We start from the raw sequence: 25759 nt of genomic DNA, 5'->3' as shown, positions 1-25759 counted from the left end.
CTGGGTCCCAGAGTGAGGATGACTGTTATGAGTAGAGTTGTGGGAGTGGGTGAAAACTAAATCCTTATTTGTATAAGCAACTAAGATTTTCAGGTTCTTTGTTACCTCAGCATACCCTAGAAAAGAGAGACAAACTCTGCCTCTTGGACCTAATCCTGCTTGCCACTGTTTTTGTAAATAAAGTTTTATTAGAACATAATCATTCTCGTTCCTTTGCCTATTGTCTATGGCTGCTTTCAAACTACAGTAGTCTTCACGTATCCTTGTTATATATTCCAAGACCTCCACTGGATGCCTGAAACCATAAATAGTACCAAACCTTATATATGCTATGTTTTATTCCTATTCTGTACATACATATGTAAGATAAAGTTTAATTTATAATCTGGCACAGTAAGAGATTAACAACAAAAACTAATAAGAAAATAGAACAATTATAATGATATATGTTAATAAAAGTTTTTTTCTCCTTCTTAAATCAAGAACTTTCACCTTTTGACTTAAAGGAAGCATTTCACTGTTTCTCTTTGGTTTATCAGAACTATCGGTATCACTATTCTTGTGCATTGGAGCCATTATTAAGTAAAAATAAAGGTTACTTGAACACAAGCTCTGTGTTATCAATCTGATAACAAAAATGGCTACTAAGTAATTAATGGCCATGTAGTGTCTACAGCATGGATGTGCTGAACAAAAGGATGATTGACATTCTGGTGTGCAGAGTGGAACAGGGTGAGCTTTCATCATGCTACTCAGAAAGGTGAGTAATTTAAAATTTATGAGTTGTTTATGACTGGAACTTTTCATTCAATATTTTCAGATCTCATTTGACCACAGGTAACTGAAACTATGGAAAGTAAAACTGTGGATAAGAGGCAACTACTGTATAATGGCAGAGTTAGTTCAGTAGATGTGACAGAGACTGTATGGTCTGCAAATACTAAAATATTAACTATCTATGGCTTTAGAGAAAAATTTTGCCAGCCTCAGTCTAGGTAATTTTTATTGATAAAATATATTTAAGGCTTTACTTTTTTTTTTTTTTTTTTTTTTTGAGATGAAGTATTGCTCTGTCACCCGGGCTGGAGTGCAGTGGCACAATCTCGGCGCACTGCAACCTCCACCTCCTGGGTTCAAGCAATTCTCCTGCCTCAGCCTCCCGAGTAGCTGGGATTACAGGCATGTGCCACCACGCCTGGCTAATTTTTGTATTTTTAGTAGAGATGGGATTTCACCATGTTGGCCAGGCTGGTCTCAAACTGACTGGTCTCTAATTCCTGACCTCGTGATCTGCCCGCCTTGGCCTCCCAAAGTGCTGGGATTACAGATATGAGCCACCACACCTGCCCTAATTTTTCTTTTGAGTTTTGCTTTGGCAATATTCCAAAAACTTTCATATGTAGTGTAATAATTATTCACTTATAAATAGTTTATAATTTGCTTCTAATTCTCTTTTTAATCTGAGTTATTTAAGAGTAGAATTAGTTTGATTTTGTTGTGGATGACTATCTTTATGTTGCTAATAAGTACTATTACACTGTGGCCAGAGAATGTGGTATGTATTATTCTATTTTGGAAATTCATTGAATTTTTTGTGGCCAAATTTATATCCTATGTTTGTAAATGACCCACATGCTTTTGAAAGGAATGTGTAGTTTCCTATATAAGATGGTGAGTTCTTTCTCTGTCTCCGACTCTTTCTTCCTCTCTCTCTTCATATATGTGATCAAGATTGTTAATAGTGTTATTCAGATCATGTTCATTCTTACTTTTTTTGGCTTTTTCACTTGTCTATTTCTAAGATAATATGTTAACTTCCTCCTGTATTATTTTGAATTTGTCAATAATTACTTTATATGTCTAATTTTTTTCTTTGTATATTTTGAAGCTATGGTTTTATGTACATACAACTTGATGCCTCTTATATCTTCCTGGTGAATTGTACCTTTAGCGAGTTTAAAACATCTTTTTTGTCGTTAACATCTTTTATTCCTGAAATGTGCTTTGTCTGGTATTAATGCTTTTATGCCTTGCTTTCATTTTGTTAACATTTGTCTGTTTTGTTTCTTAACATTTCTAACTTTTAAATTGATCTTTTTATTGTTTAATTTAGGAGTGTCTTTGGACATTCTTAAAAACCAGGCTGAGAGTCTTTGTCTTTTACTACAAAAAGTTAATCCATTCATCTTTATTGTCATTACAGATATATTGGGATTTATTTTTTTTGTATTTTTGTCTTCTATTTAAATTGTTTTTTGTTTTCAGTTTCTCTTTTCAGCTTTAATTAAATTATTGAAAAATTTTTCATTTCTTTCTTTTTTCTTCTGCTAGTTGGATTAGATCAAACTCCAGTTCTATTCCTCTTGGTTATGGGAGTCAGTATGACACAGCCCTTCTACAGTATAAAAGTCTCTATAAATAAGATCAATTGGGGAAATTAGATTTCCAGCTAATAAGACAAGTGGATCTCAAAGTATGAATTGTAAAAATAGGAGATGTGATCATATTTGTGCACGAAATTTATAGGAAATTTCTATTGCATATAAAATGGAGATAATAATTTGATATGCTTTTCCTGTGTTACAGGAAGGAAAAGAAGATAAAAAGGAAAATAAAAGTGAGCTCTATTCTGCTGATGTTTATGTTAAGCTAGTTATAGTTTTATTTAAGCAAATTATTTAAACTAATGCTCAAAGCTTTAGCCTTACCTATGAATTAAAAGTGATTGGACAAATTTCCAGGCACAAGAAAATACATAAGCCTATCTCTAGGTCAATACTGACTTTTCCCTATCTGCAAAGTTTCCTTTCTACACTGAAACCCTCTGAGCAGATGAAAAGCTACAAATTAAGAGAAATGACTCAGTGTGGCTGCCTCCCTTAAGGGTTCCAAGTACATTTCCTAACAAATTTTCATGAGCAATCTGTGTGATTTTTTATAAATGAAAAGAGGGAATTGTATCTGTTTAATGGTTGCTCTAATTTTGTTTACACAGCTCAAAATCTTGTTTACATGTTCTAGCTTTTTACTTTTTTGTCTCTGCTCACATCCAGTTCATTCTCCTTTCCTAATGTTTCATCTCACATTTCACTGATTAATTCATTTGTTTATTTATTGGTCAAGATTGACTGAGTGCCTATAAAAATGGCAGATACTAACGATACACAGATAAACAAAATGTACTTCTTTCCCTTGTTAAGGCTCGGAAAACAGTACCCTAAAGTATGGCACTTTGGCATGCTGAGTTCTTGGAACTAAAGGAGATTGGAAGGCCTCAGAAGCATCTTTCTGACCTTTGCCTGCCCTCCTGCCTCCCACTGTTCTTTCTCTTCCAAAGCAAATCATTGAAATCAGAATTCCTCTTCCTCAAGATGGGTCATGGAAACTAGAACTCCTCTTCTGCAAAGCAAGCTATAAAAGATGGAAAGAGCACTCTGTCCCTTCTCCCTTAAAGACCATCAATCCAGAGGGGTCCTGCCCCATGCCACAGAGAAACGAATGCTACCCAGAGAGGCCAAGAAAAATCTGGACAGCTCTTGCTGAGTTTCCCACCTCCCTCTCAGTCTATTTCTGTTAGATCATATCCTTTTGCCCAATCACATTTCTACATGGTTGTCCATTCTTCATCAAACCTAAGCATAAAAATGCACAGTTTTCTCTGGGTCTTTGAGTCTTCATTTCTGAAGGCTCCCATGACACATAAAACTGTGATTAAATACATTTGTTATGCTTTTCTCTTTTTAACCTCTCTTTTGTTATGGAGTAATGGCTGTGGTCCTTATCATGGGTGAAGAAAGGTATCCCACTTTCCAGTCCCTACACCCTCCAAGGTACAGAAGCTGGTTCTTAAGGGATGAATAGTAGGAATTTCATATAAATGGAGAGAAGTCCAGGCAGAGTTAAAAGTATGTACAGAATCCTTTTCTACCACCATGGTTCTTTTCTAATATGTCTGGGATAACTTTAGGGTACCAGGTGATGACAAAGAGAGGTTTAGGAAAGTCTCTTTACTGAGGAAATGACAAGAAATTCATTCCTCAGCTGACCTTTCAGTGTGGGAAAGAGCCCTACGCCTGGGACGCATTTTCACTCTTGGGAGCACTGGTAGATGGTTCCTGAAATCAGTGTCAGAGACACCAAAGAGGATAAAGATACAGGAGGCAAGAGATGGATTTATATCATTAACTCTGGGATCATCTGGAGAGATGGAGCCACAATCCTCTAAGTCCAATATTGATTTCTATGCGGAAAAATTCTGCCTAGAGCTGGGACAGATCCAAATTCTGTGGAGCCTGTTGATTTTACAACTGGGGGCAGGGATGAGGGGGAGGAGGGAAACTTGTAAAGAAAATGAATACAAAGTTACAAATTGAAAACAGAGGCAGAACTTAGAAGGGGCCCATATAAGTGAGTGTCCCTGGAGCTCGCATTTTATTGGCTTCCTGGTAAATCTACTTCTGACCACAGCTTCATCAGTGGAGGGAGGGAAACATTTGGAATCTTCTTGTGTATCGGTGCTGTGAAGACACTGGGATTTGTTTTGTTAGCATGTTTCACAGGATGCAGCCCATTCAGGTATTCTTTAGCATCAAATTTATCCAACCCTTTTGGGTATCAAAGTTTGGATCCATGCAAGTGGCCAAGAAGAATGTGTTTCTTGAGTGTCACAGGGACCTTGGGATGCAAGTATTTTCTCTGGGAGGGTTGTTAGTCCTCAGAAAAACACCATTCCTTTCATGGCCTGTGAGAGCTGTGGACCTGCCCAAGCCTTCAGAGCCACCAGAGAAGTCTCCAAGGTCTTCCTTCTGTGCAGAGTAAGCTGCTTTGTCTTGGGGTGTCAGGCATGTCCCCACATGCAGTTGTGTTAATCAGCTCAAGTTCTGGCTTAAAGGCAGTGATTTACCTTAAGGACAGACTGTGCTGTTGGTGCTTGCAGGTGTTTAGATGGCCAATTTGGAATCCAACACTGTGTTGAACTTAGAGGGGAAAAAAAATGATATATAAGAAGCATGTTTCTCTCTCCCACCAAAGAAAACAGGATTAATCCTTACTAAGACGGAAGAGACCTCCCATGACTGGCAGGGAAGGAATGTTTGTGGGAAATAGTCATTTGCTAATTTACTTGATATCTTCACTCCTATTTGACTTTCTTCTTCGTCTAGGAATTTTGGTTGGCATTGTATGTGCTTAGTCATCAGTGTCTTTGACTGATGAATGACAGTTGAATACAGGTTCCAAGCACTGATGAGAGCTGGGGCTACATGGAAGCCTAAGAAAGAGGTTCTGCTTTATAGGGAGTCTTCAGGAGAGAATCTGACCCTGAGAGGTGTTTAAAAAGGATCTATAGAAATGAATAGGATTGAGTTAAATTAAATGAGCTCATGGCTTGGAGGAGAGTAAAATATAAAAACGTAGTTATTCTACATGGTAATAACTTTTTTTCCTTTCCTAAATTAAGGGCTCTAGATTTAGAGAGGATGGCATGAAATCCAGGTTCAAATCCTAGTTGTTATTAATCACCAGTGTGACCTTGAGCTAACTGCTTAATATCTATATGACCATTTCCTCATCTGTCAAATGAGAGAGATTAAGGCTAGTACTTATCTCAAAGTTTTGTAAAGTTACAAGAAATAATATAAGCACATATTAATATTAATAGTAAGATACCTGATACATATGTTCAATATTAAGAGCATTTTGAGTAGCAAAATATTTATAAGGGCTAAGGGAACACAGAGAAATGGGAGAGAAGGAAATTTTGTGTGTGGATGGCAGGGGACTAGGATGTACCTTGGAATGGATAAGAGGATGGATAGATAGATATAGATAGATAGATAGATAGATAGATAGATAGATAGATAGATAGATATATGGATGGTTGGATGGATGAACAGATGGATGGATGGATGGATGGATGGACAGATGGATGGATGGATGGATGGATTGGTGGAAGATTGGACGGATGGATGGTGGAGGCAGGGTAATGGTGGTACAGGAGAGGGGTTAGCACAGGATCTGTTGTTTTCTCTGGTCTTGACAGAAGCTGTTTTTATGTCTCACTAGCTTTCATGTCATCCAGAGGATGAACAAGGTGTGAAAAAGTACTGGCATAAGGGCTCTTTTTCCATTTCTGTATAATCCACAATACATAACTCTGATACAGTGAGACAACAACACACCAGGGATTTGGGATTTGGGAAGGCAGAGGCAGACAGAGAAGCAAAGTTGTCAGGGAAGGCATTGGCAGTGGTGGAGAAATTCAGGTGCTTTAGGACAGTGAACATTAACAAGGAGGCTGAGGCAGTGGGACAAGTTTGGACCTATTCCTGAGTACTGGTAAGACATAAGGACTCCAACACATAATTAACAGGATCTTTGAGGAAGAGTTGAGATCATGCAGGTGGGGCTATGAGCTTGCAAAATTTGGGTATTAATAACTTATTCATTCCCTCAGGTTGGTGGAACTGAGGACATTTGGGTTACACAAAGTTTTAAGTATTCACAAGATTATTTATTCCCTTTAGTGATTCTCCTGTGAATTTTAATCATCTTGTTCAATTCTTTCTGTGATACTTCCAGAAGGGAGAAAACTAACATGAAAGTGCCTCACTATGTATTATGTTAGGTTTAGTCAGGTTATCCTATAAGATGTCTCTTTTTTACAAACAAATGAGAAATTGGGGGAAATAATATGGGTCAAATAACTTACCCAAGGTCACAGCTGTTTATTAACCGACTATGATGAATTATTCTCAATGTGTGACACAATCCTGTTGGGGTCAGACCATGATTCCCCAAAGCACAGAGCTTTGGCATGCTGAGTACTTTGAACTGAAGGAAAATGGGAGGGCCTCAGAGGCAAGAAGTTCTCTCTGACCTTTTCCTGCCCTCCTTTCTTATTCACCTATTTCTCCTTCAAATCAGCTCATAGAAACAAGAATTCCTCTTCCCCAAAGAAAGCCATAAAACCTGGAAATGTTACTCTCTGACCTTCTGTCTTCTTCCCTGAAAACCCTCATGTGACAGGTGTCCTGTCCTACACCAGGAGGAAGAAATGCTACACAGAGAGGCTGAGAAGAATCTGAACAAACAGGCCTTGCTGGATCTCCCCTTCAGTTTATTGCCATTTGCTTGCACTTTTTGTCGAATCACATTTCTACATGGTGTTAACCAAACATAAAATACAGTTTTCCCTGGGTCTTTGCATCTTCATTTCTGAAGGTTCCCCTGTCACATAAAATGCTGATTAAATAAATTTGTTACATTTTTCCCTTGCTAATCTGTCTTTTGTTATAGGAGAGTTGGCTGTGACCCTTGTGATGAATGAGAAGAGGTATTACCTTTTCACCCCTACACTCCCATGGGTATGTCCAGGGTTACACACAATTCCTCACATGCTAACTAAGACACCATCCCACAAGAAAGCCTATCAGTAGACAATTGCATGACACTGACATTATTATAATTGGAAACTTATATCTGTTGTATATATTAAATTGTGTTAAAATACATATAACATAAAGTTTACCATCTTAACCATTTTAAAATGAACAGTTTGGTGGCTGGGCGTGGTGGCTCATGCCTGTAATCCCAGCATTCTGGGAGGCCGAGGTAGGCGGATCACGAGGTCAGGAGATCAAGACCATTCTGTGAATGGTGAAACCCTGTCTCTACTAAAAATACAAAAAATTAGCCTGGCGTGGTGGCAGGTGCCTGTAGTCCCAGCTACTCGGGAGGCTGAGGCGGGAGAATGGCGTGAACCCGGGAGGCAGAGCTTGCAGTGAGCCGAGATCACGCCACTGCACTCTAGCCTGGGCGACAGAGCAAGACTCCATCTCAAAAAAAAAAAAGAGAACAGTTTGGTGATGGTATTAAGTACATTCACATTATTGTGCAACCATCACCACGATCCATCTCCAGAACTCTTTTCACCTTGCAAAGCTGAAACTCTGTACCCACTGAATACTGTAATATATCTTCAAGAAAATAACTTGCCAACATTGTTTATCTACCTATTATTTCTAATACATTAATTGTGGTCACCACAATCCACTTCTATGTTATGACACTTCAGCTGGAAAGGTTGCCCTGCCTTATGCCATTCAAGATGTGTAGTAAAATTGTGAAGACCCACTAAGTTACCCACCCATGCTGGACCAAACACCCAGGCACTGTCTTAAAAACAAAGGGGTAGATTCGCAGAGCCTTTTGCCAACTGGTGCCATGTTCAAAGTTCAGGCCCAGGGTTGGATGGCCTCCCATGGGGAATGGAGTATGGCTACTTTGATTGAGAACTCTCCTCTGAGCAAGGGTCTTTAAACAAAGTCAGTTAAGTTAGAAAAACAAGCCAACTCTCCATATGTTGTGGCCCCAAATGTGACAGAAATAGATTCAATGCGTACATTCAATTTATTCATGCCTTAGAGACAGACCTAGGAAAAGGATGCACAGTCTTGAATACGGATTCCCTATCCTGGGATTTTCCTTTCTGGGTCCCTCCACCCTCACTGCAAATTGGGGGACAGGAGTAGGGGTCTCCCTCTAATTTTTGCATTCATTTCTCATCCGTTGCTCCCTTCGTGTCTTTCTCCTTGCCTTCCATTTCTGAAAACATGTGGGAAGTATGTTCATTACTGCACGTAATTGTCCAGCTAAATTAAAACTTCTTGAAGGCAAACACTGTATTTTTTATTTAAATATTTTCAGTATGCATTAGTATTCAATAATAAAGACACAGAATAAAGAAACCAAAGTACCCCTCTTCCCTCTTTGTATAAACAATCTCTCATTGCTAGTAAGGGATCATGTATAAGTCAGATAAGAATAATAATAGCAGGCATATATTAAGAACTACCCATTGATCTAAAGGTCTTTTATATATCAAGGAATCCTGTGTTCCCAAGAATCACATGTCAGTCAGACTCCAGCTAATCTCATGCCAGGTTTATCAGAAAGAATTCGGGAGTACAAGAAACATGGGAGCTTAACTACAATGTCTGTTACATTTGTATCAAGCAATTTCAACCTTGAAATGAAGTCTGAGGGTTAAAAAAAATGCCCAAGCATATATATTTTATTTTATCTTTTTGAGACAGAATCTCTCTCTGTCACCTAGGCTGGAGTGCAATGGCACAACCACAGCTTACTACAGCCTGGACCTCCCAGACTCAAGCAATCTTTCCAACCCAGCCTTCTGAGTAGCTGGGACCACAGGCATACACAACCACACTTGGCTAATTTTTTTATTTTTTTGTAGTGATGGGGTCTCACTATGTTACCCAGGCTGGTATCGAATTCCCGGGCTCAAGTGATCCTCCTGCTCCACCTCCCAAATTGCTGGGATTACAGGGATGAGCCACTGTGCCTGGTGTAAGCGTATTTTTAAGAGTCTTGTTTCACTATAGAAACCTGATTGTCTTGCTCTAGAAAGGCATTTTGATTTCACAGATTCTATGTTTACCTCCCTCACTTTTCTCCTCAGTGAATTATTGAAATATGGAACCAATAAATAGTCTTTAGCATCTAAATCAAACACATTGCAAAGCCTGGTATCATTAATGGTGTTAACTCATTTGAACTTCACAGTAACCCTATGAGGCAGGTACCATCATTACACCCATTTACAAATAAGAGATCTAAGTAACAAGAGGTGAGTACTTATTAAAAAATACAGCTCCAGATAGCATAACTTCAGGTCTTGTGATTTTAGCCCCTATCCATTGTACTTCTGAGTTGGGTCCACTTAACATACATTGCAAAAAAAAAAAAAAATCTATTAACTAGAATAGAAAGAAAGGATTGCTCTTATTATATTCTTCAAGTAGATAGAATTATGCATCAAATCCTTTAAAATTTTAGTCATCGTCAAAAATCTTGCTTTAGGAAATACAGCAGTTATAATAATGGATTCTTTATTAGACGAAGCTCTGACCACAATAGTTGATCGCTTTGGTTTTCCCATCCTCTTTCTTCTCCATGCCTTCTCTTTGGCCCTATCAGGAGCTCAAGTCCTTCTAACCCTCCTCAAGGCCTCATTCTTTATCAGAGCAAACCTGTCCCTTCAGATGAATCACTAACAACTCTCCCGCTGTGCCTTCAACATCCCAGCAGGCTTATCATTTTGCTGTTCCCATCTTTAGAGACCCTAAACTTCAGCTTAATACTAAACTCAACTTCTCTGCTCTCTTGGATGCCACTGGAGAAAATCCCTTGGCCAAGCTCACTGGTGCTATGAGAAATCCACAACCTCTGACCTCAGCTGGGCCTCAGTATCACTCTGCAATGCTTTCCTGTGTTTCTGCTTTCTTACAAGGGATACCTAAACTCTCCCCACGTCCTTTACACCTCTATCCACTTCCTTTAAACCTCTAGTCCTGTCCTCGCTGAGTTGAGTGATGGGCAAGTCATTTAAAAGCTCTATATCTTATTCTCTTAATCTATAAGAAGATTAACTTAGATTAGCATTTTTCAAACTTCATCCAGATGTATGAACATTGTATGTCTTTTCTAGTATTGGGGCCTTCTTTTGTTTTTCTCTGCAATATTTTGTAGCTTTCAGTGTATCTGTATTTTAATTTATTCCCAAGTATTTTGTGTGTTTGATGTTGTTATAAATAAACTTATAAAATGTTTTAATTGTTCGTGGCTAGTATATAAGAAATATAAGTATGTTGACTTTGTAACCTGCAGCCTTGCTAAATCCACTTAGTAGTTCAGTAGGTTGTTGCAGATTCTTTACTTTTTTTTTTTAAGAAGTAGATATATTTTACCATGGAGCTCACTAAGAAATCCTTAAATAGACAACTGAGAATGGTATACATTGGGTTGTAAGAGACAATTCTACCTCCTGATCACTCAGGAAGTAATGAAAACCAGTTCATTATCAGTTAGTTTGAGTTCTGATGTGTTCAGGTTTCTCTTCTAGAGTTGCTCAAGATTGGCGATGCCTTCCCTGTGGGTGGGCTGCCTGCCCTTGCATCTTGCCAGTCTGAGATGCTGCTTCTTGCCTCCAACACGCCGCACCATGCTAGCTGCCAGCTGGGTCTCCACCTCTCATTTGAAGATTAGTTTCTCGTACACCCTCTCTTTGCCTTGAGAGCTGGTTGGGCAGTATTTTCTGGCTCAATAAGCACTTTGTTCCATGCTTCACACTCTGGTAGTCATGGAAGAGAAGAGCGTGAGGAAAGAATGATTTCTAGTGATTAGAAACTGAGATAAAAAAGAACCCTAGGCTGGGCATAGTGGCTAACACCTATAATCCCAGCACTTTGAGAGGCTGAGGCAGGAGGATCACTTGAGTGCAGGAGTTTGAGACCAACCTGGGCAACACAGCAAGACCCCATCAACAAAAAAAATTAGCCAGATGTGGTGGTGTGTACCTGTAGTCCCACCTACTCGGGAGGCTGAGGCAGGAGGATCCCTTGAGCCAGGGAGTTTGAGGCTGCAGTGAGCCATGATTGTGCCACTGCACTCCAGTTTGGGAGACAAAGACAGAGCAAGATCCTGTCTCAAGAAAAAAAAAGAAAAAAAGAATCACGCCTTGAGCAGAAGAACAGACTTCTGATACTTTCTATGTGAACTATTTAAACTTCCAGGCTGCAGGACTCCAGTGGCTTGTTTTTCTACTTGGCCTTTGCCATCAATTATCATGTAGGCAGGGTTGGGATGGAGGAGTGAAAGGAGTTACCTAGGAAATCACAATAGAAGGTACAGAGAAAAGCAGCCATTGTATTTGACCCCATCCCACACTCTTCCAATTCTCTTCATTACTCAGTAATAGGAGAGTAATCTGAATGCTGTACACATATATTCACAGTATTTTAAGATGTGAAAGTATATTCAGGACTTTTCATGAATTTTAATTGGGTTCACCAATATTAAAAGCTGGATCTTCTTCTTGCTCTTTGTTTTTGATCTTTCACTTCTGTGGCCTGTTGTCTCTCCTCCTTCACAGCATCCGTCGCACTCTATCATAACTGCCTATCCACTACAAGACCATGAGTTTTGAGAGGCAGGCCTTATATGTGATATGGTCAGAGGTTATCTCTGTGCCCAGCACACTACCAGGAACAATGGGAGGGGATCATTCCTTAGGATTTTCCATGTAAGCAATCATGTTGTCTGTGAAGAAAGACAATTTTACTTTGTTCTTATCAATCTTCATGACTTCTTTTTCTTGCGTATGGCACTGGCTAATTCCTTCTAAATGTCAAACAGAAGTGATGAGAGCAGACATCCTTACTTTGTATTTCATTGTAGGGAAAAAGCGTTTAGTACTTTACTATTAAGAATTATGTTAAACGTACGATTTCGTCATAAATGCCTTTTATCATCTTAAAGGGCATTTAGGATGCCCTTCCTATTCTGGCATTTAGGCCTCTTCCTATTTTGCCAACCCTTTAAAAATAAATGAATGCTGGATTTTGTCAAAAACTTTTTTGACATCCATTTTATTAGTCATATGCTTTTCCTCCTTTATTTTCTTAGTCTGGTTAGTTAAAATGATTGATTTTTTAATGTTAAACTACCCTTACATTTCTGAGATAAATCCTATTTGTGTTATAATGTATTATCTGCTGGGTTTTATTTGGAAACATTTTATTAGACATGTTTTTATGTACATTCATGAGGTATACTGATTTTTAGATTTTTTTGAAAATGAAATGCCTTTTTGGTATCAAGGCCATCTGCCCTCTTAAAACAAATTGGAAATTATTTTTCCATTTTCTAAAAAAGAATGTGTAAGATTACTATTATTTCACTTTAAACATTTGATAGAATTCACTGGTGAAGCAATTTGGACCTCAAATTTTCTTTGCAGAAGGTTTTAAGTTATTTATTTTTTGATGGAGACAGGGTTTCATCATGTTGTCCAAGCTGGTCTTGAACTCCTGGGCTCAAGTGATCTGCCCACTTTGGCCTCCCAAAGTGCTAGGACTACCAGCGTTAAGCCATGGGGCTCAGCCTGTAGAAGGTTTTTAATTATGCATTTTTTGACAGATACAGGAATATTAACAATTTTTACCCTTTCAAAAAGGATTTTTGGTAAATCATGCTTTCCAGGAAAATTTTTCATTGTCAAATTAAATGACATAAAGCTTTTGTAATATTTCTTTAATAACTGTAGGATTTGTATATATCCCTTTTTTCATTACTGAAATTGGTAATTTGTGATTTCCCTCCTCCCTCCACTTTTTTAAAAAACCAATCTAGCTAAAAGTTTAGCAATTTTATCCATCTTTTTACAGAACCAACTTTTGGCTTTTTTTTTTTTTTTTACTTTGTTTCTACTCATATTTATCATTTCCTTTCTTCCATGTACTTTGGGTTTAATTTGCTCTTCATTTTCCAGCTATTTAAGATGAAAAGTTATAGCATTGATTTTCTTCCTTCCTCTATCCCTCCTTCTCTCTTTCTCTCTCTCTCTTAAAAAAGTATTTAAACTATAAATGTCCCTCTAAGTAGTGATTAAACTGCGTCTCATAAATTTGGATAGACTGCATTTTTATTATTCATTTTGAAATATTTCCAAATTTCTCATGTGATTTATCCTTTGAAACATGAGCTATTCAGAAGATTATTAATTTATTTCCAAATAATTGGAGATTTTTCTAGATATTTTAAATTGTTATTTTATTCTGTTTATTTCACTGTGGTCAGATAACTCATACTCAGTATGATTTCAGTCTTTTGAAATTTATTGAGACTTGTTTTATAGCCCAGAACATAGCCTATTTTGGTGAATTTCCTGTCCTATTGAAAAGAGTGTGTACTCTGGAATTGTTAGATTTACATGGATTTGTCTACTTGCCTCATCAATTACTCATAGTGACATGTTAAAATTTCCATCTATAATTTTGGATTTGTTTATTTATCCCTTAGTTCTGTCAGTTTTAATGCATGTAGTTTGAAAATCTGTTGTTAGGTGGAATCCTTTCATCCTTATTAAAAGACCTCTTTAATGTTGATATTATTCCTTATCTAGATAATTACTTTGAGATTACTATAGACACACTGAATATCTTATGATTGGTGTTTGATATGGTTTGGCTCTGTGTTCCCACCCAAATCTCATCTTGAATTGTAATTCAAATTGTAATTCCCATGTGTTGGGGGAGGGACCTCGTGGCAGGTGATTAGATCATGGCGGCAGTTCCCCATGGTGTTCTCATGATAGCAAGTGAGTTCTCATGAGATCTTATGGTTTTGTGAGGGGCCTTCCCCCCCTTCGCTTGGCACTTCTCTCTCCTGCTGCCATGTGAAGAAGGACGTATTTGCTTCCTCTTCCGCCATGATTATAAGTTTCCTGAGGCCTCCCCAGCCATGCTGAACTGTGAGTCAATTATACCTCTTTCCTTTATAACTTATCCAGTCTTGGGTATTTCTTCATAGTAGCATGAAAACGAACTAATACAGTGTTTGCATGGTACATCTTTTTCCATTTTTGCTTTTAATCTGTTTGAGTCTTTATATTTAACATGAGTTCTTGTAAACTGCATGAAGTTGGACCTAGCTTCTTTTAAAATCTGGCAATCTCTTCCTTTGAATAATCTAGTTCATTTACGTTTAATGTAATTATTGCTATGGTTTGGTTGTGATATTTCTATTTGTTTTTCCTTTCCTCGGTTTTTTTTCCCTCCATTTTTATTTTGGGTTCATTCAATGTGTTTTAGTATTTCATTCTATGTCTTTAATTGGATTTTAGCTATACCTTTTTGTATTTTTTTAAATGACTGCTCTAGGAACTGCAGTATGCAGCATTTTGTCACTATTTATCTTGAATTAATATTATCCCACTTCACATATTAGACACTTAACAGTATAATTTTGTTTATATCCTCTCTTGTCTTTGTACTATTGTTGTTATGTATTCTATGTCTATACATGCTTTAAATCCAATAATACTTTGTATTATTTCTCCTTAAACTGTCAAATAACTTTTAAAGAGTTTAACTAAACACTTTAAGCCATTTGTTTATCATTTCTTTGCTCTTTATTCCTTCCTGTAGATATAAATTTATATTATATTCCTTCAATTTGAAGAATTTTTCTTTAGAATTTCTTATAGTGCAAGTGAAGTGTGACTAACTGTATTTATTTTACCTTCAGTTTTGCAAGACATTTTCACTGACTAAAACACAGATGCCCCTCACCTTGGAGGAGCATCTTGGAGTAACATCCTGATAAACCCACTGCAAATTTAAAATATCATAAATTGAAAATGCATTTAAATGCACCTAATCTACCTAACATCACAGCTTAGACTAGCCTACCTTAAACATGCTCAGAACATTTACATTAGTCTACAGCTGGGAAAAATCATTCAACACAAAGCTGATTTTATAATAAGGTATCGAATAGCTCATGTAATTTATGGAATATTGTACTGAAAGTAAAAAACAGAATGGTTGTATGGGTACATTAAGTACAGTTTCTATTGAATGTGTATCACTTTTGCACCATCACAAAATTGAAAAATCCTAAATCAAACGTCATAAGTCAAGGACTGTCTGTATTTTATAAAATTCAGCTGTCTTTTCAGTCATTCTATCATCTTCTGACCTTCACTGTTTCTGATCTGAGTCAACTCATTCATATTATCGGTTTCCTATATATAATGTCTTTTCTCTCTCTCTCTCTCTCATCTTGTTAGAATTTTCTGTTTATCTTTTATTTTCAGCAGTGCTTTCTTTGTATTTATCCTGCTTGAGGTTTGCTGAGCTTTCTGGATCTATGGCTGACAAAATGTGTAAAAATTTCAGCCAGTATTTTTTCACAGCTTTACAGAGATTTAATTCATGTACTAAACAATTCACCTATTTAAAGTATACAAGTGAATGGTTTTTAGTCTATTCACAGATTTGTACAATGATTGCCACACTTATTTTACAACATTTTCATTACTCCCAAAAGAGATCCTGTACCTATTAGCAGCCACTCCCCGTTCCTCTTCTCCACATTCCAGCTGTAGGCAACCACTACTCAGTCTTTCTGTAAATTTGCCTATTCTGGACATGCCTCAGCCAATGTGCTTTTAATTAACTATCTGATTGATATTGTTTCACATCTTACTGAGACTCTGTTTATGCCTATTCTATCTGTTTTAATTTTATTCTTCAGATTCAATTATTTCTATTGATCTAACTAAAAGTTTACTATTTATTCAGCTATTATGCTCATCCTGTGAATCTTAAAATTTGAGAGAGTCCTCTTTGCAGTTACAGATTTTTTTTTTTTTTAGTTTCTATGTCTCTGCTTTCTATTTATTAATTATGGTAATTTTTAAGTTTCCCGAATGTATTTATAAAAACATCTTTAAAGTCCTTATTCACTTATTTCAATATAGGAATCATCTTAGGGTGGTTTCTATTTGCCGATTCCTCAGTTTACTAGGGGTCACATTTCCCTGTTTTGTTTTGTTTTCACATGTCTAATTTTTAATATACACTGGTCATTGTGGATAATATGTCATAGAGGTTCTGGTCTTTATTATCTCTTTCCTTTTTTTTAAGGGACAAGGTCTTGCTCTGTTGCCTAGGCTGGAGTGCAGTGGCATGATTATAGCTCACTGTAGCCTCGAATTCCTGGGCTCAAGTGATCCTCCCACCTCAGCCTCCCAGGTAGCTGCGGCTACAGGTGCACACCACTACACCTGGAAAATTTTTAAATATTTTGTAGAGAAAGAGTCTATGTTACCCAAGCTGGTCTCAAACTCCTGGCCTTAATGATCTTCCTGATGCAGCCTTCCAAATCACTGGTATTATAGGTGTGAGCCACTGTGCCCAGCCTTCATTATCTCCTTCTGAAGAGTGTTTTGTTCTAGCAAAAACTTAAATTATCAGTAGTTCGCCTTGGTATTGTCAAGTTTTGGTTTTGGTCTTTGTTAGAGCATGTCCATTTTGGTTCTGCACTTAATCCTAGGTCAATTCCCTTAGTCCTAGCACATGAACTTTATTCCAAACCACTGCCTTTCTGAGATTCTGATGGACAGCCCAAGCTTTCTGCCATGCCTCTTTATTATTATTATTATTATACTTTACGTTTTAGGGTACCTCTTTAACGTTGTGGAACTCAAACTCCAAAATCTATCTGTCTTGTGGCAGGCAGTTGCTAAAACCTCCATTTAGCCCTTTTGGCTTCCCAGCTATTATTTGCCCCCTGCACAGCTTGATGCTTTTCTCTAAACATTCATGTCAGAGGTGAGCCAAGGATTTGAGAGGATTTTATCTGGGGAGCCATTTCCATGGCTCCTTCCTTCCAGGATTTCTGACCTCAATTTCTTGCTACTCTGGAAGCCCTGAACTCTGTCATCTGATTTTTAAGGTCAATAAGACTGCCTTTCTGCTGGAGCTCTAGCCTCTGAATGCTGTAGAGATAAGGGAATGTCTTCAGGTGGAATATCACTACATTTGGATCTCACCCAATGTGGTTCCTTCTTTCAAGAGTCAAACTTTCTCCAATTTATACCAGGTGTTTTTTTGTTATTGTTGTTTGTTGTTTGTTTAACTCTCTTGGACCATTAAACAGTTGTTTTAAGAAGTATTTTATCCAGTTTGTAACTGTCAAAATTATAACATCAGTGTTTTTTACAGTACAATAAAGATTTTATATTTTAAATAGCTAGCTTATCACTACTATAGAAGGACAATATCGGAAAGAAAAAAGAAAATAACTTTGATGTGAATGAATGATTTTAAATTAGAAATAACACAGCCGATAACAATATAACAACGATTATACTTTGTTAAGTATTTACTATGTGCCAGGGGCTCTGCTAAGTGCTTTATCTTTATTGGTTTATTTGCTAATCACAACAGCCCGAAAAGTGAGTATCATCAGCCCCATTTTAGAGATGAAAAAACTGAGCACAGAGAGATTCCAGAACTTTCCCAGGAATCACAGCAAGTAAGCTGCAGAACCAGGAGCCTAGCTTGCATGGTGACAGCAGAAGTTCCAAGAGCTTTGATGAGCTCTTTAACTTTGGGATTGGTAAGGCTTACTTATTATGGTTATTTTGGAAAAGTATTTTACTCCAGCATCTCAGGGTTTCTTGCTGCCCTCTAGGAGAAGACAATGTTGCAAATCCAAGAGATGTTCTTATTCTGGCTCTGGGCCATAAGAATTGCTGTATTTTCTGAGCACAGAAAATAGGAGCTTCTGCAGCCCAGAGGCTAAGGGCTTATATCTTTTTCTAGTTTCCAAAAAGTTCTGAAGGCTAGAATGTAAACAGTCCTTCAGGATGAAACAAAGCAGGGCAAATACATCCGCAGGCATACACAGGCTAAAAAGTTTGCTCAATACACAGAGCTCTAATGGCAAACACAGCAAAGCAAACATGACAATGAGAAGGGGAAAGAAGATGAGACTGAAGAAAGTCTGCTGATCAGACCCAGGAGTTTATCAGCCTGAACATCTGGTTCCCTGGAGAAGTATAGGGAGGAAACTGGGAGACCTATATCTGCCTCCTTCAAACACTTGAATTAATTTTGACACAGTCTATAATTGGGCCCGTGAAAGCCATTTGGAGAGGGCGTTGTGCATATCACAATTTGGCATCTAAGATGAAAATATCTTGAATGTTGTCATTCATCCCAGCTGGGTTAAAAACAAAAAGACAAATATCAAATTAAGGCACTCCTAAATGTCAGGTCAACAGGCAATGCTCAAGTGGCCTGCGCTGGACTAAGGAAAACTCAGCCTAATGTAATCTGGACTTATAACAATTTGGGACCACTTGGCCCAGGGGAACTCCGTGGTACCAGAGTTAAAGGTACTTTCTTAGGTAAAGATTGCCTCCAATAGGGGCTCTATTAGTAGGAGGGACTTCTCCTCCTGTTTACCCACATACACTACCCCCTGATCTTCTCATCTATGCAAACTAATAAATCTTATAATACACAGGTGGCTTTTTCAGTGGGTCGTTGATTAATTGGTACTGAAATCTTGAGTGTTGCCAATTGATTGTTAAGAGAGAGGGTCTTTAATCCTCTTGGTTTTCCACTTACTAAAATGGAAAATGGCATCATTCAGGGATTGGTCAAATGCATTTGTCGGCAAGACTGGAAAATACCCAACAGATGAATGGTCAGTAGTACAAAAAGGCTAATTCTATAGGGTACAAAGAGATGTGGTGAAGATCAATGTACAAAGCACTGTGTCTCACAGCTCTACCTGCCCATTGGTCTGCCTTGAGAAGTAATGAATCTCCGGGAGAAGAGGAGCAACATGTTGCAGAGGGAGCCAAGCATCTGATAAGTGTGTCAGCTAATTGATTTTCAGGTGCCCTGCCAGCTCTGAGATCCAGTTTTTCTAAATTGTTCTGAAACATTTCTTGAGCTTTCTCTATGTTCCAAGCACAATGCTAGGTGTTGGGGGCATACAATTGAAGACAAAGTGGCTCCAAAAGCATGCAGGATGCCTGGGGAGACAGACACATAGATCATTTCCATTGGGCTTGTCAGTGCTGGACCAGGGTTTTTTGCAGGACACTATGGGAACACAATATAGGGGGCAGCTTAGCCCAGGCTTAGGTACTGGCAAGGGAAGGGGTGGAGAAATGATTCCTGTGAATAATGTCTAAGCTGAGTCTGGAAAAGTTAATAGAAGTGGGCTAAGTGGAGATGGGGACAATCTGGAAATGAAGCTAGGGTGAAAAGTTGGGACAGGTAAGACACAAGTATACATGACATAGACATTATTATCTGCATGCACAGATGACAAAAGTGATGCTTGAGCAGGTTGAATTAAATGCCTATAATTTGAAGTCAAACAGTCCTGAATTCCAGTCTCAGGTCTGCAACTTTCTTATTGAGGCAACAACTAGCAAATTATTTAGCTTCTCTGAGTCCCAATTTCCTCATCTACACACTAGAGCAAATGAAACTGCCCACCTAATAAGGTTATTGTAAGGATCACATGAGGGATCATATGAGGCAGTGTATGCAAAGCACTCAAAGCCTTAAGTGTCTGTCTCAGCACACTGTAAGCACTCAATAACTATGGAAATTAACTTTTAAAAATCTCCGTTCAAGATTACACAGAAAATGACACGGTGTGGATCTGAACTTATCTGTAGTAAACACCCAGCGCCAACAGTGCAGTAATCTGCTCTGGGTGGCAGCAAGGAGAGGTGCAGGGTCGGTAGAGAATTTCAAAAGAATAAAACTGAATAAATGTTGGTCTGCATTTTATTATTGTCGAGCCTAGAGAATTCCAAACAACGTCAGTGATAAGATACTCTGCCCCCAAATATCTTTTGTTGGTCTAAAAATTTCTAAACAATCGCTGTGTTGTTACTGTTGGGTTTTAATAATATATTGAAAGCCACAGTGGCCTCTGACAGGTTATAAACCAGAGAGGGTTCCCTGGATCACATTCAGCTGAGCATAGTTTTCACATTTGAAAGTGTGATGTTTCCTTTATTCCCTCCTGATTCCCATAGGGCCTCAACAGTCTCCATATCTGTTTTCTTTTTTCCTAGAAAAAAAAAAAAAACTGACATCCCAACCAGTGGATTTAGTTGTTTGGGTTAAATTGTGCCCATCTGAAGCCTCACGGAATTGCAACGATGTCATCCTGAGATGGGCAACATCTTCGTGCTTAGTGACTGCGGACAGCTTTGGATGTTGGAGCTCTCCAGAGTAGAGAGCTCTAGATGAGGAACTAAAATAGGGGATGTGGAAAGAGGACAGAGGCAAGGTTTAGAACGAGGAAGCTGGTCATCTGAGGGTGTGAGTGGAGAAGATGATCCAAGTAGGGAGAGAGAGTGAGCCCAGAAAAGGGAGACGGCTGATAGGGTGGGGTCAGAAGGAAGCATCAACAATGAAGTTCTTCCACTTCAAGTTTTCCCCAAGGCAAAGGGGTATACATTTGTTTTTAGTGTTCTGCTGGGTTGGAGGAATTCAAAAAACAAAAATAAAAATCCCCAAAGCCTTGGAACTAATTACAGCAGATGATGGGCACTCTTGTAAACACAGGAGAAGAGGGGACAGTGATCTTTTGAAAAGAGCATTTGAATAAAGTAGCCAAAAAACCGATAGGAACAAGATTATGGTATTTAGGCACAGAGATCCTACAAACCCTCGTTATCGAAAGCATATATGTGTGCCTAATCATCTAAGTAATTGGATTTTAGGAGTTGATGGAAGATTAGATGAAAGATCATTGCAGATTTTACAGACATGGTCTACAAAATGGCAGGGTACTCCTGTGATGGTCAATGCCACCAGCTCTTCATTATTTCTTGACATAAAAATGTAAATCAATTAGTTAATCAATCACCTTGTATTTGTTGGGCATTTACTTTGCTTCAGGTACTTTACTAAACCCTGAGGCTACAGTTATCAACACAATCCCTATTGTCACCAAGATTAGAGTCTAGCAGTGGTGAAAGACCTTAAACAAACTATTATATATACAATAATAAATTAAATGACTTCAAGTAGGTAAAGTGCCGTGAAGGAAAAGTACAGGGCGCTAAGGGAGTGTATGATGGAGTGAGGTCAAAGAGGCTTTACCCAACCACCCTGTGATTAGATATAATGGATTGGAATAATTCAACCATGGCAAATCTTAATGGCAAAGCAAGAGTAACATGAGCCTCAGAGTAACCTGGTGGGATCATATGCGCCAAAACAAAACCCCTGACATTTGCCAAGGGCGACTCTGGGAAGTTCTTTAACACATTCAGACTAAGATAGATTTAGGAGTTATCTATACTCACCTAACTTCATCTTGTACAATGCAACATACCTGGATAAAAAATAGATATCCAAATTACACACAGGCAATTATATACAATGCGAGCAACAAGCATGGTGGAAAAGCCAACACTGGACAAAATAAGTGAGTACTAGATACATTGGCGCTAGCCTAGGGGCCCTAGGACTAGCCAAATGAACTTACGTGAAAAAAAAAGACACAGTGAAGAAAAAGACTTAGTAGGCAGACTCACAAATTCAGAAAAAGACTTACTGGAAGGGTTGTTATTCGAGAAGCAGGGGAAAGGATGCCAAACAGCCTGGATCAACAATTGAGCATTTGAAAATTGGATACAACAAACTCAACAAATAATTAAGCAATATGCTAGTGATTTTTTTCTCTTTAGCCATGGGTCAAAGGCTGTACCAGGGAGCCAAACCCCCAAAAATCATCTGCAGAGCAGCAGCAAAAAAAGGGCCCTGCTGAGGTAGGAGGCAGGGCTCCCTTCTGGACAAGATTGAAGACTTAGGAAACAGGGAAGAGGGGAAAGCACCTCTCTGTAAGACACACCCACCAGTGACAGTTTACCATTGCCATAGCAGCACCCAGAAGTTACCACCCCTTTCCATGGCAATGATCTGGAAGTTACCACCCTTTTTATAGAAACTTCTGAATAACTCGTCCCTTAATTTGCATGTAGTTAAAAGTGGGTATAAACGTGATTGCAGAACTGCCCCTGAGCTGCTACTCTCAACACACTGCTTGTGGGGTAGCCCTGCTCTGCAGGCGCAGTCATGGAGCTGTAACACTGTTGCCTCAGTAAAGCTGGTTTTTCCTCCACCTGCTCACTCTTGAATTTCTTCCTGAGTAAAACCAAGAATCTTCCCAAGCAGAGCCCCAGTTTTGGGACTTGCCTGACCTGCAATATTGCCACCTTAGGAGAGCCTTTTAACGTGGCTATTTATTAAGCTCTTTCTGAATGAGCAACCCTGTGCTAAAAGCTTTGTATACAGTATTCCATTTAAAGCCTATAACAAATATTTTCTGGTGGCAGAGCCAGTAGATATACAACACAACAAATTACAGTCATGACTCCATGATTGAACTCAATGAGTAAGTACATTCCAAAAATAGAACTATAAATTTCAACTTTATGAAGACAAACATTTTTCCATTAGAAAACTTCTATGTTAATTTTAGTTGGAAAAATCTAATCGTGCTGCTGATTTGTAGTTTCATCCACAATGCTAGAGTTTGCTTAAGTGTTCCCTAAGGCAATGGAACAAAGAGATATGCATTTAAAGGCTTCAGTGAAATAATTAATTGCTGCTCTGAAGATACACCAATGTTATTTCATGATTTTTGGCCTTCTTCCTCTTTGCATGTAAGGATAGACAAGGACCGCATGTCTTTCTTTTTCAATTATTTGGAGGTGAAAAGAAGTATTTTTTTGGCTCAATATTCTATACCACTGAAAAACTGATCCTTATTTTACACATCACAGTAATATTTGTGAGAATTGGGTGAGCAGTATTTTTACCCAAGAACTTTCTTTTGTGTCTTGTGTATAGTAACATCGTTATAAGGAAAGAATAGCCTTGCTTTGCCAGCTTATGTCTCATGACAGGACAAGGGCATCTCTGTTGCAGGCTTTTGATGTTCTAGAATGATGTAGGAGGTTTTAAGCCAGGTCCAGGAGGATCCATGAACCTGTAAAATTGCAAATGGTATGTTTTTGTTATGTACATGCTTTTTATCTAGGATGCGTCCATAGGTTTCATCTGAGTCTCAAAGATGTCTTGAACAAACCAATGATTAAGAGCCCTGCTGTAGAACTTTCTAAAGGCATAAGTAACCAAATATATGAAATAGAGAATTTTTGTTGTAGTAATTATATGTAAATGTAGTTTCCCAACTTCTTGTTTTCAAAAGAGTATCAAATGAGTTACGAGGTCCATGTTTGTGACTCAAATGTTTTTTCTCTGAGGTTCTCTATCCATTTGTTATAAATATCCTATCTACACCCTTGATATTATATAAGAAGGTTGTCTTTTGTTTGCTGAGATTTAGTCTAGAAGTGGTATTTTGATTTTTTTCTTCCAGTAGAGAAGATGCACTTGCTCCAATATAATCATTTTCACTTGTCAGTTCCTCTTGAATATCAGAAAGCATCTGTAGATAACTGATCAGGCTACATGATGTATATGCATATGAAAGCATGTGGGTGTATACATGATAGCTAATATTGAAAATGCGTGCCACTTACTATTCAATATATAAGCCATGTATGTCTCAACTACCTGCTGACTCCATCTTTACATGGTTTCACAGGGAAAGAAGTTAAATCCTGCATCTAAAATAACCAAAGAGAAACCTACATTTTTATTGAAGTCTCTTAAAGAGCACCAAATGGGAAGCACTAATGAAAAACAAAAATGACTTGACATTCTCATTTGCCATCCCATGCACTTTTAACATGTATGTGTTACCTGCTCTAAAGTATTTCTCCTCTCCCACTCCAAGTTCTCAAAAATTTCCCACAGTTCAGTCTATTTAGGCTCTGATATCGCCTCTCTTCTCTCTGTTGTAATTCTATGCTATGTATCAATTTAATCTCTCTGGTTTCTTTCTTTTACCTGTTCTGTCACTACCCCAGTTCCCCTCCCACCTCCCACCAGAAACTGATCCAGCAAGCAGCAATGCTTTCTTGGGTGGGGGATGGGATAAAAGGTTTACATTTGAAATTCATTTCTTTTGTCTCTGACACCAGTGCAAAGAAAAACACCACATCAATTTGAGAGCTAAACATAACTTCAATTTGAGATTTTATATTTATTGACTAACTCATCTAATAAGTAAACAGTTCACACCTGATTAATTAGCTAAAATGAACTGTTTACACATGTTAGTCAATACATAGTTGCTTTGGATTATCCTCAGCATATTAACTCATTATTCATAACACACACACACACACACACACACCCCATCACTACCACCACCATTTTAATGTTTAATTTTTTTATTTTAATTGAACCAATCTTTTACTCTAAGTACCCTGGTAGAGAGCTTGATCCAGGAGGGAAGAGCTTTAAGCTTCAGGCAGATGGAAAATTAATTTGAGTAAAAGCATCTCGGCATCGGTGAAAGTTTGGCACATCTAAATCCTGTAAGTACTTAGCCTCTCTTCTTTTTTCACCATTAAAACCTGGAAAACAAACCTCCAGGGAAAATGTCATTGTGGGGTGCATGGGGCAGGGCACACTGGTAAAAGTAAGTTTAAGAGTGTTCCCACAGCAGGGGAGCCCTATATGCCACCTGACATGAGGCCATGGACATGGACATGCACATACATGGATTTCAGAATGTGCCAGTCCAGAGTCCTGGAAGCCAGTAATCCCAGGAATAATTGCTGCCAAAACTTGCCTGGGTTTTAAGAGCAAAGAGAACAAATAGCACATCAAACCTGCAAATATCCTTCTGAAGATATCCATCAGTAGTAAGAAAAACTTGAACTTAATAAGTCAACAAGTGGCCTTCAGGTGGCTGCATTAAGAGTTCCCTATTTGGGGCAGGATGTTTGTCTTACCAGGAACAATGATCACTCACTGTAAACAGATCTACAATCAATCAGTCAATCAACAGTGACTAGAAGCACCCACATAAAAAGCCTCTGGTTACAGAAGAAGTACCAGACTGGGAGTTGGGAGAACATTCTTTTCCTGGCTCTGTCATCAATTACCTGTGTGACCTTGGCCTTAAAGACACCTTTCAGGTCTAATATTCTCTGATATGGACACCTTCATAGTCCATGATTTGAAACCAATGTACACATGAAAACATTATGTAAGAGAGTGAACAATAATGGTACTTCCTGGCTCTGGGCTTTGGTTTCATCATTTGTAAAATGAGTAGGAGGAGGGGGGAAATTAAAATGATTTTCTTCTAAAGTGTGCTCCAGTTTAAATGTGTGTGTCTGTTTTTATAGAAAGCGCCATACCAGAAGCTCCATGTAAAGAAGCATTAAAAAAAATCTTCTGCCCAGAAGAGGGTTCCAACC

At 38.2% G+C, this 25759-nt stretch overlaps 1 long non-coding RNA gene across 1 annotated transcript in view; it reads right to left on the bottom strand.

Moving 5' to 3' along the window:
- Window positions 1–8668: 8668 nt before the first annotated feature.
- The window catches only part of LOC104001274 (uncharacterized), a 45511-nt gene continuing 28420 nt past the window's right edge, over window positions 8669–25759 (bottom strand). The window contains exons 3-4 of the long non-coding RNA XR_673002.5: window positions 21722–21750; window positions 8669–11152 (exon numbers count right to left, since the gene is read on the bottom strand). This is a non-coding gene — a long non-coding RNA (uncharacterized LOC104001274). The remainder of the gene's footprint in view (window positions 11153–21721; window positions 21751–25759) is intronic.

This window comes from Pan troglodytes, chromosome 9, assembly GCF_028858775.2.
Source record: "Pan troglodytes isolate AG18354 chromosome 9, NHGRI_mPanTro3-v2.0_pri, whole genome shotgun sequence".
NCBI lineage: Eukaryota > Metazoa > Chordata > Mammalia > Primates > Hominidae > Pan > Pan troglodytes.
Note: the sequence above shows the minus strand (reverse complement) of the source record. Positions and strands in the feature narration are given on the sequence as shown.